Source organism: Solanum lycopersicum, chromosome 1, assembly GCF_036512215.1.
Source record: "Solanum lycopersicum chromosome 1, SLM_r2.1".
Classification (NCBI taxonomy): Eukaryota; Viridiplantae; Streptophyta; class Magnoliopsida; order Solanales; family Solanaceae; genus Solanum; species Solanum lycopersicum.
The window spans coordinates 6773275-6792671 of record NC_090800.1 but is presented as its reverse complement, the minus strand read 5'-3'; positions in this window follow the sequence as shown (position 1 = coordinate 6792671).

The window sequence follows — 19397 nt, the reverse complement described above, 5'->3', positions numbered from 1 at the left end:
ACAATCTGAATAGCTAGAAGCAAAAGAAGGTTTTCAAATTTCCACCCAAAAAATAACCTTCTTTTGCTTCTAGAAATTCCGAGTGTTGATCAAACCCGAGAGAGATCTACGGTTTTTGTGCATAAAGTTTCAAAAAGGGAGAAAAGATTTCGATTTCTTCCTAAAGTGAAGTGTTTTTCTCATGTGTTGGCCTAACCCTTTATTTTCACGTTTTATAGTTGGAGGGTTTAGTAGAGATTAAACTCGTAGCATGGTTAACATTTAATAATACTTTGATTAAAAATTTCCAAAATATTATTTTGGCTAAACACATTGATTGTAATTTTCCTTGCTAAATTTTAAATCAAATGACTAATTGATTCGATTACGTACATTTTAATCAGAACTAGCACAAGTCCATAATCAAAGGAAAGAAGAAAAAAAGAAATTCCAGCTTAAGCTTGACCAAGTAAACTACACATTCATATTAACCAAAACAGGAAAGAAACATAACATTTAAGCTTCCTTAGAAAGAATAATTAAACTACTTTACAAACATACAACACAAATGATAAACTATACAAAAACGGAGCTAAAAAAAATTCTACAGAAAGAAGATTACCTGGTTCTGGGCAGCGAACCGGACCACAAGTTATGATTTCACCTCTTTAACTCGAACAAACTTAACTGCTAAGACGAGAAATCCAAAACCTTTTTAGGGGAACTCTCAAGTGTCCAAATCCGTCCTTGAACAGTGAGGAGAGGGGCTTTTTATAGCACCCAAAATATCCCAATTCTGAGAGTATTTTCGATGTGGGAGAAACCATTTTTTGAAAATTTCTTAATGGATAAGGCTCTAGTGAGCTGGAAAAGTACGAACTAGTAAAACTTTGAAACGAAATTGGAAAAGAAAATCGAAATCGGAAGAAAATAAGGAGAGTTGGGCGCGTGAGGAAAATAGGGAAATAACTAAAGGTGTAGGGTGGTTTATTGAGAAAGTAGGCCTAAATATTGGACCCAAATAAATGTATTTTCTCAAGAAATTGAATCTGAAGAAAACGATTCGATACAAATTAAAATTAGCTAACCGAGTTTCTTAATTTAACATGATAAAATGATTGCTTTGCCAATGCCAATTAATTCATGAATTAGTTAATTTTCTTTTAGAGAAATAAATTATACTCAATTAAAACTTCTATTCTTTTTTTTTTGTAAATCAATTTTTCTCAAATATTCATAAAAATGATAAATATATAATACATATATTTTAAATATAAAAATATATAATCTATATGTAAAATTACAAAAACGCCTTGATTGAAAGTAATTTTTTATTTTCGAAAATAATTATTTCGAATCGTTTGAAATTGGAGAAGCTTGAGAATTAATTAAATTGTGGAGGGTCAAAATTGGATGTCAACACATACTTAAATCAAAATTTCCAAAAATATTATTTTGGCTATACACATTAATTGTAATTTTCCTTACTAAATTTTCTTCATTATGTTTTCTTTGCCTTGTATTCTAAATTACATTATGAGATTAGCCAAAATAATGGGAGTTTCCATGTGGTCCACACCTATGGGTTCACCCAAGCCACTGGACCAGCCCTGGTGTGTGAGTGGCAAGCCAAGTGGGACAAATTACCCTAGGAAGAACAAGCCACATTAAAGACAAGACAAGGGCTGGGCATACTGATGTTTGTCTGCGGGAGGTTCAAGATGATGTTCGTGTGAGTCTAAGTGTTTTGGGGGCTTTTTTGGCATTATTTCAACAATTTGTGTCAACTAAAAGGTTCATTATAATTTTTAAGGATAAAATAATTATTATCAAACTTCTAATAGTTTAACCATGTATTATAGGACCGTTCTGCAAAGTTTGTTGCTTTTTTGCAAAGTCAATACTTAACTTTATCGCAGTATATGAAATAATTGCTTACCAAACAGAAGTTATATCTATGTAGGCAAATGAGCATGAAATTGAGTTTTGATTAAACAAAAGAATCGGTTCATTTCGCTATCTTATGAGGAAGTTATCTCTTTTAGTGAAAAATTAAGTTGTTGATTTTGGGCATAAATATTATTGTTCAAATATTTCAAATTTCATACTGTGTTCATTTGGTATTTTGAGTATGTTGGGAATCTAGAGCTCAGAATGAAGTGATTCTTACAAAATTCTTCTCGATATAGTATTGGGGTTAGTATGACATTCTCTCATTCATATGATTTTCTTTCTTTATCTGTATATCCGTAGGGGGAAATTGAAGTTTTATCGATTTGGACTCAATCTTTTTATGAAAAATGTATCTTTAGAATCCTTATGTTATGGGCAAAATGATTTTGGGATAAACTTTTGATTCATCAATTATTTTCATTATATTAACTACATACTAGTCTTGGATACGTGCTTCACACGCGACTTACTTGAAAACATTATATACGGTATGTTAAGAAAATCACACAGCAATAAGTATCACACACTATTCAACGAAAAAATATACAATTTGGAATATATGAACAATCAATCTATTGTTTCATAAAATATGTAACCCCTAAAATTAAAATAACTTATTTATCACATATAATGGTTGAAATAGTAAGAAAAGTAGTGCATAAAACCTTTCATATTATATCAACTTGATGAATTTTGCAAAATTCGTGCGCCTAAAATAAATTACACTAATTACTTATAGCGTAAAATTAACCATTATAACACAATTAAGAAATTAGTGTCAAAATAATTGTTCTAAAATGTGATTATAAAGCCACGTTAATATAGTATATGAAAATTGTCTATACTCTATAAAAAATTAAGAATATATGCACAACTTATAATCTTTTGTTCCGACAAATATCAACTACTATACCTCACTATCTAATTCAAAGACTTGCTTTACATATTTACATTTTATAAGGATACATGAAAGAACACAATCAATTATCATAAATTTACACATTTAATTTTGGGTTGTAAATACAAAAGGAACGAAAATTATGGAGATAATTAAAAATATAGATTTTGGAACTGAAGAGGTGCAAATTATTGAAATGTGATCTTTTAAATATAGAAAAATGATGGGAAAAACTAACAGAACTTCTATGTCATACATATGCAAAGTTATTTAGAGCCTCAATATCTAAATGAAAATCAGAAACACATATAAATTATTTATAATAGCTAAGATTTCAATTAATTTCAAGACCAATGGACATATTTAGAATACTTGTGATCTCAAAAAGAAAAGAGTAAAAATAGACTGTCAAAATGTAATTGATCCATGTTATTTTGGATAATGACTTATGATTCAATCAAATGTATCATTCAACCTTTTGTGATAATGGATAATATCAGATTAGTTAAAAATATATGTACATAAATAATATAGTTTTACAAAATAATATGTATTAATGTGAATCAATAGACTACAATTGACTTTTTCTATCAATATATTTATCAATCTCATTGTTTTTGGCCTTATAATTTGTCATATACCTATAAAATTGATACTATAATCTAAAATTCAGACCAAACCCATGTAAATAATTAGCAATAACAATTACTAAAAGTTGAAACATAAAGTAATCAAAGAAAGAAACTTGAAAAAGGAACTTACTGTATTGACAAGATGGTCTTGAACAAAAATGCAGCATTACTTTTACAAATCTACATATGGTGACCCTTCATCTTCTATAAAAACTCTTAGTTTTTTTCCTTTATTAAAGCAATAAAGATTCAAACTTGATAAAAGTGAAAGAAAAACTCTTACCTTCCCTTTATTGAAGCTATAGAAGTTCAAACTTCGTAAAAAGTGAAAGATGGACTCTTCGTGTATATATATATGTATGTTAATGAAATTAATATTTATAATATTTTTTCATAAATATAAAATAATAATGTTGAATATAATATTATAATTAATGAATATTTACATTTTTATCCACAAATATTATTACTTTCTAAGGACATTTTCATAAATCAATTTTAATTTGAGTGATTCCCACATATAATAATATATAATATGATATATGATATAATATATGATGATATGATATGATATGCTTGAGAATTTGGGGGTTTTCCAGGTAAAGTTAAAGTTTGATAAAATTGAGGATTTAAGGTTGATTTCAACTCAATTTTTGATGAAAATTCAAATTTGAACTTCCTAAGATTGTGTAAGATATTTTCAAGAAATAACTCAGATTAGAGCCGAGGTTTCGGACCCGAGTAATGAAGATTTTTCTCATGAACATGTGTTTTAAGTAATTAGAATTTTGAGTATGATTTCCACTTAATTTTTGATGTGATACTTTTTATTGAGTTTCAAAACTTTTAATTGGTTAAATTTATTTTGTACAAATTTCTAAATTTAATCCTAGTTTTTAGGAATGGGTTTTAGGGCCAATTTGGCTTGGTTTCTAAAATCATCGATATGGATATTATTGGTTATATATTTTTATTGTGACACCATTTTGTTTAGATTTTGGTGATTTGAAGACCAATCAAAAAGGGAAAACTCAAGTGCCAGGTTGAATGATCATTTGTTTGAGGCAAGTGGCTTCCTGACCCTTTGTTACGCATATAAAATCTAGTACTCTTTATTGTGTGTGTTGGGGAGTAATGAGAATTGGTGACATACTTGATATTCGTGGCCACTTGCTCATATTAGTTGATAAAAATGATGAAAAAAGGAAAAAAAAAGCAACTTTGATAAGCAATTTTAAATATAAATGCAACATGATCAAAGAATGATTTTGTCGAGGAAACCATCTTTATTGTAGAGAAGGAAAAATCGCGCCAAAACTTCACCAACTTCAATAAGCAATTTTAGATTACAACTCATTAATCAAAGGGACTAACTCTAGTAACTTAACTCTCCAATGATTAACTATAATTGAAACCTCTACTCTCTAAGAAGTCGAACCTGCTTCTTGTTATAATTCTCTCTAACTCACTCTCTCGCTTTGAACAATAACTCCTAAACACTGATTCAAAAATGAAACAATGCAAACTAAACTTCAGAAAGAAATCCTAACTCTAGTTATTCCTTTTTTCCCCTTTTTGATCTCTGAAGTCGCTCCGCCTTTTTGTGGGGAAAAATCTCTTGATTTGTAATTACAAAAGCCCATCTTCTTTTCTTTAACTTTTTATTTTATAGAAATGGATTAAAACTTGATAAAATCCTACACGGAAAACAATTATATATTTATTCTTAGAAATATAGTCCTTTTCCTCATAGAATTTGTTTGTCTCTTTCCTTTTCCGCATGGAAATCATTTGCCATTTTATTTTTCCTTGTTTGTAAAGGATTATTGTTTAAAATGGCATCGAAGTATCTTGAGTTGGGACTTGTTGTGGAGTTGGGTTCTGAAGGCTAGCAGACAAAATTCCCCCAAACGTGTACTACGAAAGGTAGTGTAACATCTGGTAACTTAACTAACTAAGAATACGCTAAGAAACCAAGAATAATCAATTTTGGCGATAAGTAGGGAAATCTGGAAATTTTCAGCTTTAAAAAGTGAGTTTTGGTCATTTTCAAATGGCCATAACTTCCATATTAAGAAGAGTTTTGATGAGTTATTTATATGGACGAAAAGCCCTTGGGAAGATCTTTCCAAATTCGCCGAGTTTTCAAAAATCCGATGTCGTATGAAGGTTATATGTCTTTCGTAAGTTGGACTGTTGGAATGAGGAAAATCCAATCCAGATTTTAGTTAGGGTAAAATTGTCTTTTCACCTTAGTATTTTCTAATTCATTTTAAGGTCATATTAGGGGTAAAACCAAGCCCCAAATCAGTTTTACAAAAAAACTAGAATGCTTAGGGCTTGGGCGAAAAGAGAAAAGAAGAGGAAGATCAAGAATTGTCCAAGAAACACCAAGATCGTTGCATGAATTTCGTCGGGGGTGATCCATATTGAAGTATTGAGATCTTTATGTGTGGGTTCTTCCACCCACACCTCAATTTGATTCAATTCATCTAGTTAGACTAGATTGGATGATGAACATTGATATTTTGATGAACAATTGTCGAATTCTTGATTGAATGGGTTGTCGTATGTTCTAGTTGAGTTGATTCGTATTTTCAGGCTGCTTTAGTAGTCTAAAATATTGGGTAATGAATTATTTAGTGATGCCAAGTGTTTGGAGAAAGATCCATGGATTTTAGAAGGTTTAGAGTTGAAAATCGGAGAAGAGAAGTCGGAAATCCCGTCAGACAGCCCCTGAGGGTCGCGCCTACTAGAGACTCTCAAGGCAAGCTCTGTCTGACAGGCCTTGGCGCGGAGCGCCAGCTAGAGAGCCTCATTACATCAGTCTCCGGAGTTCCGCGCCTCTCAGAGCGCCAAGGTCACCTGGAGACCCCATTCTTCCCCTATCTATTCGTACTAGTTCCTAAGTATTGTACCTATCATTTCTAGTCGATTCCAACACTCCAAAGTACATCTAAACATCATGAAATCATCCATAAACATGATATATTCATCTTTAATCTATAATCCAATTCTATAATCTAATTCAAGGAAAGCTAAGAAGAAGTTAAAATTTAAGTCTTTGATTTAAGGAGAAAGTCAAGTGAGTTCTTAAAGTAACCAAGAGTCTTTAACAAAACATTTTAAACTTTGTCTTAAGGCTCAAGATACATGTTAAGCAAGAGTAAATAGTTGAGTTCATTTTCAAAATTTATAAGGGTACTAAGTAATCCCTATGATCTTACAAATGTTTTCACGTTAAACAAGTAAAAAACCTTCGGGATAGATTTTAGACAGAGTTAACAGCTTTATGAAATGAAGCAAGCAGGGAAACTATGATTTCCAATAGAGCTATAAAATCTAAGTTTTGAGAAGTAATCTCAAATCACAGAATCAGTATATTTTAAAAAGATAAAAGCCAGTATATATATTTTTGGGAGTAGTATTAAGCACCGATTTGGGGATGCGAGTTTCAGATTAACTCAAGTCTCCATGAAAACCATGTAGCCTTCATCAGTTTAAAAGGGCTATACTTTTAGATGATTCATTTTCACAGTTTAATAATGGATCCATTAGGCAGTTTAGGTCCTATACTCTAGCAAAGTTAGGATGGATGGGTAGTGTGTATCGAGTAACATTGTATCATCACTATACATCTTAAGTTATGGTTGTCGGTTAGAGAAGCTCCCATAGAAGTATTGTATTTTCATGTACATCGGTTATTTTTAATCCTATATACATCTCAGGTATTATTTGTATACTTGTATACATTCTTAGTTTACAACATGTTTTCAGTTAGCATTTCGTTATATTACAATTACTTTTTAAACTGCGTATATTGAATAGGAGTTGGTAGATCATGAGTTAAGTAGAGTTAAGCTAAGTGTTGTTCTTACTCCTTTTCAAGCTTAAAGGGTTGTTTAGTTTTCCAACTCGCATAGTCGTACATACAATATACTGATATCAATTGGCATACATCGTGTCATGATGCAGACACAGGTAACCAAGATCAGCACGCAGCGCACCGTTGACCCAATTGTGCCCTCCATAGTCACTTGGTGAGCCTCCTTCCATTCCGAGGACATCTCTTTCATTGCTTTTCCTGGCTTAGTTCATTAGAATGTTTTGGGGTCTGTCCTACATCCATCTCAGTCAGTTTAGATCCTTCATAGACATTGTTGTAATTCACTTTTGAAGTCTCCTTTATCTTATACTTAACATGTTACAGTATTGAGACGCAAGTGTGACTTTGGCCAAGACAATTATTTAAGTTATTTGGTGAGAATGCTTTTAATTCTTTATTTGAGATGAGTATAGTCTTACGCTGAGATAAGTAAGTCAGGCCAAGGGTTCGATCAAGTCCAGCAATGGTCGTTGGGTGTTGGCCACATCCAGGGTATAGGCTCCAAACATGACAGGTAGCTTTTGCAGCTGTGATATATGAACTGTGGGTGGAAAGAAACGACATAGTTTTCAACAATATGATCACAGGAAAGAAAATTTGGTGCATAGCACTAAACCTACCCTTGTATTAAATTTAGAGATAATAATAAAATCTTTGATTATATTTGTAACTTGTAATATTCTCTCAATTCTGAATGTCCCTTAGTGAGAAGGTATAGATAGGTTTTTGCATTAGATGAGCATTTAAAGGCATATGCTCTTGATCTATATTTGCTTACTTGGTGATTAATAAAACGTAATAGTTAATTGTCAAAAAAAGATTATTGTTTAAAACATGTTTCCTATTTTAGATGTGTTGGTATGAGGATTTAGCATGTGGAAGGAGGAGGGTTGTGAGATAGGTCTAAGAGCTATAACATAAGATCTACACGAGCACTTTTTTCTTGTTGTTGCTGCAAAAATTAGTTTTTCAGGCTACTCCCCCTGCGACTCAATCGAGATAGTGCGAAAAGACTCAATTTCAGTTAAGAGGGCTTCATTCTGGTCCTAGTGGCACTAAGATCATTGAGAAATATGGAAACTAGGCCAGTAGCATCAAGAGAAACAATAGGAACATGGTCGTTATTATCAAATAGTCTGCAATCAGCAAGAGTCAACCTAATCATCATATCATTTTTATTCAAAACCCTGCCTTCCCTTAGTGGTACCTCAAAAGATTTTAACATAGTGGTAATGAGGTTTCCAGAAGCCAGTGATATGGACTATGTTAGGATCAACCACTCATTCCATATGTTTAATCATTAGAGAGGTCCATTCAATAGGTTATTTTTGTTCCAATGCATTATCTATCTCCATGTCCCCTCATGACGTCCCCCCCCCTTGATAGAACACCCTTTTTCACCAATTCATACAATAGTTTGTGAAAGGGTGTCATTTCCCCCTTAAGCACCTTACTAGGTTGTGTAGTAACCCACCTTTGAGTAAATTAGATATCAGCATACAATCTTCATCCTTCATTCAGACATAATTAAGTAGACCAACAGTCAGTATATGAAAAGTTTTACTGAGATGAACATTATCAAAGACCAGTTCAACCCCATTTACAGAGGAATCAACAATGTTGTCTTCAAATACATTGAGATTCACGTAGAATTCAAACAACCTCATTATCATGAACCTCTACTTAGTGTCAAGAAATAGATCAACCCAACCCTAAAAGTATAGCAACCCAAGAACCTTTTGGATTAAAGGAAAGAAGCTAACCTCAAGTTGGAAGGTTCTTCACCTTAAAATTGATTTAGACACGAAACACCTTTCTTTCCCATTTCCAAGAACTTGGCCAAATTCTTACTAATATTTTATGGAAGGAGAGAGGGATCAAATGGGACAAACTCAGGGGTCTCATTAGGTTTAGAATCAAGAAGAACATGAGATTAATAAGAGTGAACCATATACTTACCAATGCAATAACCTTTCCAAATTGGCTCGACAACCTCATTAAGATGGTCATGGATGGTGCTTCGTGTGAAAGTAACTCTAAAGTTGGTATGCTTTACAACAACCTGTTGGAAATTTTGGGGAGCTTGAATGATAGGGGAGTATCGTCAATGTCTTGGTTTTTAGAGGCGGTTGGTTGTGCGATAGAGGGGCGAGTAGTTTGTGGGAGTATTGGAGTAGGTGTTGTTGGAAGGAGAGGGAATTCTGTGGAATGTTAGACAATGGTCGGGGGGGGAGGTTGAGATTGGGAAATGGAGACTAGGGTTAGGGGTTTCATAAAGGGGTGGAGAAGGTGAAGGGTTCACGAGATGCTTAAGGTAGGAGAAGGGAGGAATATGGATGGATCATATATGAAAATCGACAAGAAAGGGATTGGTAAATGGGTGAAGTGGAGGTGAAGACTTCCCCCTGAGATGATTCCATAGGTGAACAGGGAGTGGATGTTTTTTTCCAGTGAATAGGAAGAGTCTTCACTGTTAGAGGAGGAAACTAGGGTTGGTGGTACATTGATGGTGATGATGGATTTTGAATTTGAGGAAATTTTTGTTTGGTTTGAAAGATGGATGTAATGGATATTTTGGGAGTGGATGAGTAATGATGAAATCCTGACACTTTGATGGGACGTTTAAAAAACGCTTGAGTTTTCTAAGCAACTGATATGACTGGTAATGAGTTTCCCACATAAATGTCGGGATTTAAAGGTGGGTGTACATAGCTGGACCAGGTTCATAAGCTTCTTTCAATGCAAACACCATATGAATGAGTGTGATGCATAGTTGGATATAATGAGGAGGAGTGCATACCTATTGAAATAAGAACATGTTCCTTTGCATGAGTGCACCTTTGTAGCATAGCTATAGGAGACTAAGGGTAGTATCATTAGACCTGATCATAATGTCGTCGAACTACAAGTGTGTACCTACTATGGAGTACCAAGATAAGTTAGTATGACTATATGCCGAGATTATTCTACAAAGCTTTCATCATGAATATGTAGTTGGAGAGGAGAGTTATCCTTGATACGCTAGCCCTAGGGACCGTCGATTTCTTTGGAATTGTTCTATTCCAAGTGGATTGGTAAATATATCAACAACCTGGTCCTCAGTTTTGCAGAGATTCATGATGATGAGACATTTATCCACGTTATCCCTAAGAAAGTGATGATAGACATCTATATGTTTGTTTCGCTTCAGTTGGACCGGGTTTTTTTGCCATATTGACAGCACTTGTATGGTCTCCTATGATAGTTTTGCATCCTACTTTGATTCCAAAATCCTCAAGCTATTGTTTTATCCATAGGTGATAGGATTTGAGCACAACAGGAGACAACAACAACGTATTCAACTTCAGCAGTAGACAGGGTAATCAAGTTATGTTTCCTTGTAGCCCATGTCACTAGACATTTGTTGACATCCTTAAAAGGCTCAACATCGTGTAACTCAAAAAATAATCAATTTTTAAATAATTTTTTAAAAAGGAGTTGCCACCTAATTTGGGGAAAACTAGGAAATTAATTAATCAAAAATGTCTATAAAACCAATAGATTCTAGGTAAGAGTTCAAGTTATTCTGATGGGAAGGTATTAGGTATCTTTCGTAACGCACTTTAGTTGCATTAAGGACTTAGAGGAAGCGATGAAAAATTTGTATCTATAAAATAAAGAAAAGGATATCACATTGTGAGATGCATGCAAGCAAAGAGAGCTCAAGGACTATGTTATTTCTGTGAAAAGAAGTATTCTTATTGAAGGAAGACAAATAATTTGACTTTCAAAACAACTATTTGTCTTGGAATTTGATGCTATCTAAGGAAATACTAGTTGGGGTCAGTGAACCAGTCCCATGATTTCATTTTGTGTTCTCACTAGGTATAATGATAAGCAACTAATCTAGATCCTTTTAGACGGAGGATAGACTCACAACTTCATTGATGTGAAGAGACAGGGGTACCTGCTGAGGTCGGATATGTGAGTTTAGGTAATAACACCTCTGGGATAGTCAAGGACTTCTTGCCGCATCTGTGTTTTTGAAGGATGCGGCACACGTGTCTGACGACATTTTTGAAGAGTCTGAGCATCAGAGATTGTCTCGTGTTGATAGTTTTCCCTGTATATGTGTATGGTGTAACGTGTAGAGAGGTATTTGACATACATACATGCCTGTTAATGAACTAATTCTACATGTTATGTACTGCCATTGAGAACGTATACCATGTTCTTACTAGACACACTTCAATAAACAACCAAGCATGGTTTGAACAGGCCAGGAAGAAAACTTCCAACTCTTACTTGTGATATCACAACACCCTAATTTAACTTCACAGTGAAGAGATCAATATCCCCTTCACTAACTTTGCATAATATGAAGCACGATGTACACATATCCACTTCTGGATTTTAGAACAAACTCAAGAAGAAGAAGTATGGAAAATTTATATCATTCACTTTCATTCGATTTCTGTTATGATGTCACAAGACAAAATTGGAGAAAATTAGAAGTTAATGGGCTTCCTAAGTGTATAGATGTAGAAAAATCAAAAGGTATAGGAACTCATTTATGTGCTTTTTGTCGTTAACTGAAATCCAATGAGTTTAAAATATGTTAACTCTCTCAAGTTAATATGAATTCCCACATTGCTTTCTCAACTAGTCTCTCTCTACATAAAAAAAATTCCGTCTTTCAAATGTTTGGTGCCTTTAATAAGACTAGTCCGTTTGAATGGGAAATAACAGTAAATAAGACAATACCAAAAATTATTATTTTCATCAACTCTGTAGAACTGATGCGCAATATATATTTTCATTGATCCAAAATTGGGAATTAACGCGTTTTAAGTGCAAAATTGTGCTTTAGCCGCCAGACGTAATTCCTTAAAGAAATTCAACATTCACAACAAAGATACAAGATGAGTTTTGGACAAAGAGAAGCGTCAATTTCTCAAGAATCAATATTTGAAATTTTCTCATGGCTTCCTTCTAAGTCTTTAATGCGTTTTAAGTGTGTTTCCCGACTAAGTAATTTAATTGTATCCATTTTCTAGTTATGCTTCAACTCTCTGGCCATCCAAGGATAAGAGAAAAAAATGGTTCCAGAAATTTTGTCCGAGATGGAAGTTTTATCAGTGGTATGAGCTGAACTGCTCTTATTGGTTCAAGTAAATATTTGTCGATCTAAAGAAAGTAGACAGGGTAAGGAAAATGGAACCCGTTCAACAATCAAACACCAACACTCATTTCAGTTGTATGCAGCTTTTGTGACTCCAAATGATGAAAAGATGGTGATGATGAAGACGATGCAAACTACTTGAAACAGAATACCTCTCGTTGAGTTATTTCATTGGTTCCCTGTGAAGAATGGAGGCAAAGGAAAAGGTTGTTATATCAGAAAAGTAACTTTTGCATCTTAGATGACAAAAACAGAGTGACTATCTTGCTCAATTTCTATTAGTAGAGTAACCAGCTCCAAAATAATGCTACAATATGAAAAACATGGGCAAACAGATGCAACGTAATGTTCAAAGCCAAAACACACAATTGAGTAATAGAACTGCCACTGGTTGCAATCTTAATAGTACATCGACTCATGAGATGCATTTCATAATGCAATAGTTCAGGATATATCAATAGGTTGTTTTAGTTTTAATTGCATTGGTGAAGTTATAGAGTTTGTTTCAGACTCCCAAGATTTGGTATAATCAATCCATCCTATTAGATGGAGGAAGTACTCACAACTTCGTTGATGTGGACCAATTTTCTTGCACTACATCAGTCAAGGTTCTTAATTACAAGTTAGTTCACCCATGCCATAGTAATTTTAATGGAAATACAATTTTTTAGTTAGGATGGTGACTCACATCGATGGTGATGACGAAGACGAGGAAAACTTAAAAAGCAATAGAGGTGTCTCTGTTGACTTAGCCAACATCGGAACCAATCGTAGTGTGATGGAATGAGTCTTTAGCGGTTAAAGTTAAACTTGTAGTCCATATTACTAACATCTGGATTCTCTAACTTTTTGAATCTACAATATTCTTCAGTTTCCACGTTAAGGCGAGCAGAGCCGTTTTAATCAAATTAGAAAATCAATAGGGATGAAAGTGTAGTTACGTTCATCAAAACTCTCAATGGAAGCAGCTGTTTATACAAATTAATGCTATATCACATGAAAGAAAAAGAGCAAACGCAGTTGGTAATGTTCAAATTGACATAAACACACAATTTAGAAATAGAAATGTTCAAATTGACATAAACACACAATTTAGAAATCGAATCGCCAGTGATTCAACACTTCACTTTTCCATGAGCATCTTAAAAATTGTGACAGATTACTACGACATGTGTATCATGTATTGAAAGCTTGACAGTATTATATATATTATAAATTTCTAAGGGATAAGACACAAGTACTTTTCTAGATTACGATCGAAATCTCAAAGACACGCCTTAATTAAAATAATATTACCCCCTAAACACATTTTTTTTGTAATTTTGTACACCTTTTGGCTTACATGACACCCCCCATGAATCCATGCATATGAGGTGTGTGTATTCGGAAGCCATGTAAGTAAAAAAGGTGTATAAAATTATCAATAAAATGAGTTCAGTGGTAATATGACCTTAGTTTAATTAAAATATATTTGATAGATTTCGGTCATAGTCTAGAGAGGTACTTGTACCTTATCCCAATTTTCTAATACAAATACAGGATTTACAAAAAGCTAGCGAATTCATCTGAAATCATGAACTCCCACCTATTTCCGCCTTTGAATATGCATTGTGAACTGCTCCCATGTATCATTATTCAATATTTATGTGAAATTATTTGACTTGCATAAAAATTGAGACAAAAAAAAAACTTTTGAAATTTGTGATTTAAAACAAACTTTAAATATTTGTGTGACCAAATATTATTTAATTAATGTAAAAGTGTAATTTTAAAGTTAGCCGTTTCTAATTACAAAATTATGATTATATATATTTTTTTGACTAGATAAAAAGAAAGTGTTATTATGAGATTGACTCTAGACTTAAAACTTGTTCTGGACTACTTTTGGTTGATCAATCAGGATAAAAATTTGGTCAAGTATAATTAGGTCTAATAATGTTTAATGATTTTATAGATTCATGTCATGTGTACTATTTAATAATTTATGATTGAGATCCATTTAGATTATATATCCATCTTAATAATAATAACAAAATCGTCAATTGTTATTATTTTTTAAACTATCAAATAAAACAGTTAAGTGTACTCTAGCTAATATTTTCAAGAAAGAAAAAGATTGGCGAAGATATGCAGACTTTTGGCCTTTTTTACCTTTCATGCCTCGTGCTTGTATTGGATTTTTTAAATCATACTAATTTTAAAGAATCCGACACTTTTGAAGAATCTAAATAAATATATTTTTTTATAATTATTTGAAAACCTCCAAACAAGTTTTTTATTAAAAATGTATTATCATGTTCTTTAGTTGAATTATTATCTATAACTCAATGATACTTTTAAGTTTGATCTATTTTTGGAGATCACTTCAAAATTTGGAGAAAGCATGAGTAAGATTACTCCCGAAGAAGTTTGTTGGGTAAAAATTGAAGAATCTCGCATATTCCTGTCAATCTTAATTTTTTTAAGGGAAAATACTCAAGTACCCCCTCAACCTATGCCCGAAATCCCAGAGACACACTTATACTATACTAAGGTCCTATTACCCCCCTGAACTTATTTTATATGTAATTTTATACCCCTTTTTAGCCTACGTAGTATTAGTTTGAAAAAAAAGTCAACCATCGTTGGACCCATAAGATAGTGTCACGTAAGCTAAAAAGGGGTAAAAAATTATTAATAAAATAAGTTCAGGGGGGTAATAGGACCTTAATATAGTATAAGTGTGTCTCTGATATTCCGGGCATAGGTTGAGGGGGTACTTAGGCATTATTCCTTTTTTTAAAAGAAATATAATTTTCGTACACTAATTGCTTTATCTGATAGTTTTAAAAAATAAAAAGAGTTGAGAACTTTGCTATTTTTATTGTTATAATGAGTATATAATTTAAATGGATCTCAACCATAAATTATTAAATAGTAGACATGAGATGAATCTATAAGGAAATTAAACATTATTTGACATTATTATACTTGACCGAATTTTTATCCGATCAATTATGCATGCAAATATCTAATTTTTCAGCACCATTTAGATTTTGTTCTTATTTTAAAAAATTGAACATATAAAATTTTGATAAAATATTAGAAATAAGTATGATAGATCCCTCAACTTTGAAATTTAAAGCTGATATACTCTCGTTATACAAGTAGCTCATATATATCTCTATTGTTATACAAATGACTCATATATATACTTTTCCTCTAACGAAAGTGAAAATAATTAATTTTGATATGACTTTTAACAAAAAATATATATAATTCCATAGGGGTACATTTAGTCCCACTCACACATAATTTTTTTTCCTTGGACCAATTTAATATTTTCATGATCAAATAAATTAACGTTTCACTAAGTTTTTTTTTTAAAAATCAATCATAGAATCCAATTTGTTTTCTCGAATATAAAAACTAAATAACAATATAATTTTAAGTTATAATATAACCACAAAACAATTAGTTTTTTTTCTTTACACTAAGGAATGAAAAAAAAATAAACAACTCAAATAATAATTTAAGACATCAAAAATACAAATCTCTCTTGTGAGTTTATAAACTTTGACGCCTTTGCTATAACATTCTTAGTAACTTTGTGACCTCCAATCTAATTTTATAATATTAATATTTCTATGTAAAACTAGGAGCGGATGGCCCGTTCCCAACATTGAATTTCTTTTGCAAGAAACATATGAGTTTATATATATATTACGAACTCTATAACTAAAATTCTTCTATTGTATTGTATATATGTTTGTATCTGAACACATACTATGCAACAAGTATGATTGTATTTAACAATTACGTGATTTTTTTTGTATAGGCTATTGAAAAAGATCGAGATTCAACACCAAATGAGTTACGTTTGCACTTTCATGCACATGGTCATGATGGAAAATCATTTGTTGATGAGCATTCTCGAATTGTCCATACAAGTCTAAAACTTTTAAACCTATCAAAAATTGTATATGTAATATCTCAAAGTCTGCTTAGAGTACAATTTTCGGAAGCTAACTTAACAGCATAGTTGCTTTCAAAAATTGTACTCTAAGTAAACTATAATTTGACCAATCAAAACTTTGAACCTATGAGACATTACATATACATTTTAGATAGGTTTTGAAGTTTGACTTAAGTGGTCAATTCGAGAAGAATCATCAACAAATGATTTTTGATCATGACCATGTATATTAACGTGCAAATGTAACTCGGTGTTGGATCTAAACTTTTTTTAATAACTTATACAAAAAAAATCAAGTAATTATTATACACAATCATATTGTTGCATCGTATATGTTTAGATACAAGCATGCATACCATACAATAGAAGATAATAGAAGATGCTAATCATAGAGTTCGTAAATATATATACTCACAAGTTTCTTGCGGTATTCTCTAATTGAGATAGAGCCGCCCGTGTGAGTTTTAGTAGCAATTTCATGACCGCCACGACAATTCTTCGCATTAATTTCCAACTTCTTAATACACTTGTCACTTTTCCAAAATTGCATCAATCTTTTCCACACATTTTCTGGTACAAAACTCGGCCTAACACCTTCCCCTTTTATTTTAGAAATGAAATTCTTATTTTACCGCTGCCTTCATCCAATGTCCTTTAACTTCATTTTCACTAATGGAAGCATCTCAATTGAATTTTTTCTGAAATAAATTTTGAAAGTAATACATTAATGTCCTATTTATAAATGTGAATACACTTGCTAAACTTACTTATGATTAAAAGTTATACCTTGAATTCTCCAAAATAACCATTTCTTATATAATTTGAGACAAGTTTTCAATTGATTCCATTGGAATCAAAATCACTTTTGAAAGACTTGAATATGGAATTATAGCACGTTTTTGAAGGTTCCAACATGTATAAATTTGAAGAGGTTATTAGGAGGGCTTATCACAAATCAAAAGTAATATAAGTATCTGACATTATATTTATAACTATTAATTTCCAGAAGGTACTCTCATCCATATTCATCAAATTTGGACAAAATGTGCATATTGACAAAACAAGAACAATTTATAAAGTTGTCACTAGGCAGACGTAAATAAAAGCTTACAAACTACTAAAGCAATTGATTATAATAAACTTACAAAACAGTTACTGAAACATTCTAATTTTAGTCAACTTATAGAACAATTAAAACATTCTAATTCAAATCAACTTTTTGAAGCATTCTAGTTACAATGAACTTATTGAAACAATCTGATTACTATATTGATCTCACAAAATTGAAGACAAACAATAGGGATCGAAGCATTATAGTCAATTTATAGTACAAACAACACTTCCCTGTGTGTGAAAAACTAGAGGAAGAAAAGGATTTGGAGCCAAATCCTACACTTCATCAGCAACAAACAGAAGCACAATACATGAAAAACATACTAATAAACAAGCAGTTGGCTAATAAATTTAATCTTAGAGGTTATTGATGACAGTGAAGTTGCTTTGATTCGAGTAAAGGTAGAAAACGATATGTAACTAATGGTTTCGAGATTAAGATGAAATAATTGAAAAAGGGATTCACTATTCAGATCTTCTCAACAGTGAAATAGAATAGAAAAGAGAAGAACTAATTCTCCTTCACAAGCATATCTTTCTCTTGTTTGGTGGCAACTACTTTATTATCTATACAAACTACAAAGGTGTGTATAAAAACCTATAGCAGCCACTATGCCAAAACAAATTAGCAAAAGCAAGAATTTTTTTTGATAGAATGTGTTTGACAAGCGGATTAACTAATGTGGAATACAATATCATTCATGAGACATAGAACGTACACGTAGGAGTTGAGAATTTATTTCAATAGTAATCATAAATTTTCACAATATTTAATTACATTAGATGTTTGTATGACAATTATTGGTCTCTTCTTACTTGGTAAAGTTATTCGTAAATTAAATGACTAATCATTCTCTCTATTGCCACCGTAAAAGTATGCTAAATGAGTTTAGAAAGCATAATTATGCAAGTTTTCCATAGAGATGACATGAGTAGCATTGTTTAGACAACTACATTATAGTACAATCATCATATTTTTAAAGAAAAAAAATTGTGCTCTTTCGAATGTATTGTCTCAAAGCCTATATCAAATATGTATAATAATGTCTATAGGGTCTCATCCCTGCTTCAACCAAGAGATAGGAAAACGACATCCTACAATGAAATGAGCCAATACCATATGTACTTCACTTAGTTAAAAATTATGTTTGTGTTTGTGTTTTTATGATTTAATTTTTATAAGGTTTTATTTCATTTTTCTTTTATTTGAAATGCAAATTTACTTATTTTTAAAACGATTCATCTAACACCAAATAAATTATTATTTTTATGTTTTAATCAATACAACAAAAGTTAAAATTTATTTTCGATATATGAGGTTATTAAAATATTATTTTCTATTTATTAATCTATTTATAAACCGTTCAAAGCGCCGTCAAATTCACTAGCTATCATATATCTTATATTTTAGTCAAGCACTTAGATATCGTGCTATCCTCATATTCATTATATAGATCGATTTCTAATTTCACTCCGTCAAAATTCACTTCAAATTACATTATTTGATACCTTCAAACTATATAGATTGAGCCTATTTTAATCTTTTAAAATTTAATTCAAATCATGCTAATAAACATCCTCAAATTCGAGTCACGCTATTAGATACTTCAAATTTTATTTGTGAAAGATTATTATTATTGTTATTACTATATTTTTAATATAGTAATAACAATATTACTATATTAAAAATATAGTGTTTTTCATCTCCTATTATATATAGAAGAGATTATCATTATTATTGTTATTACTATATTTTTAATTTTAACAAAATTACATACTTATTTGTCATTATCTAGTTAACTAAATATTATATATATTTT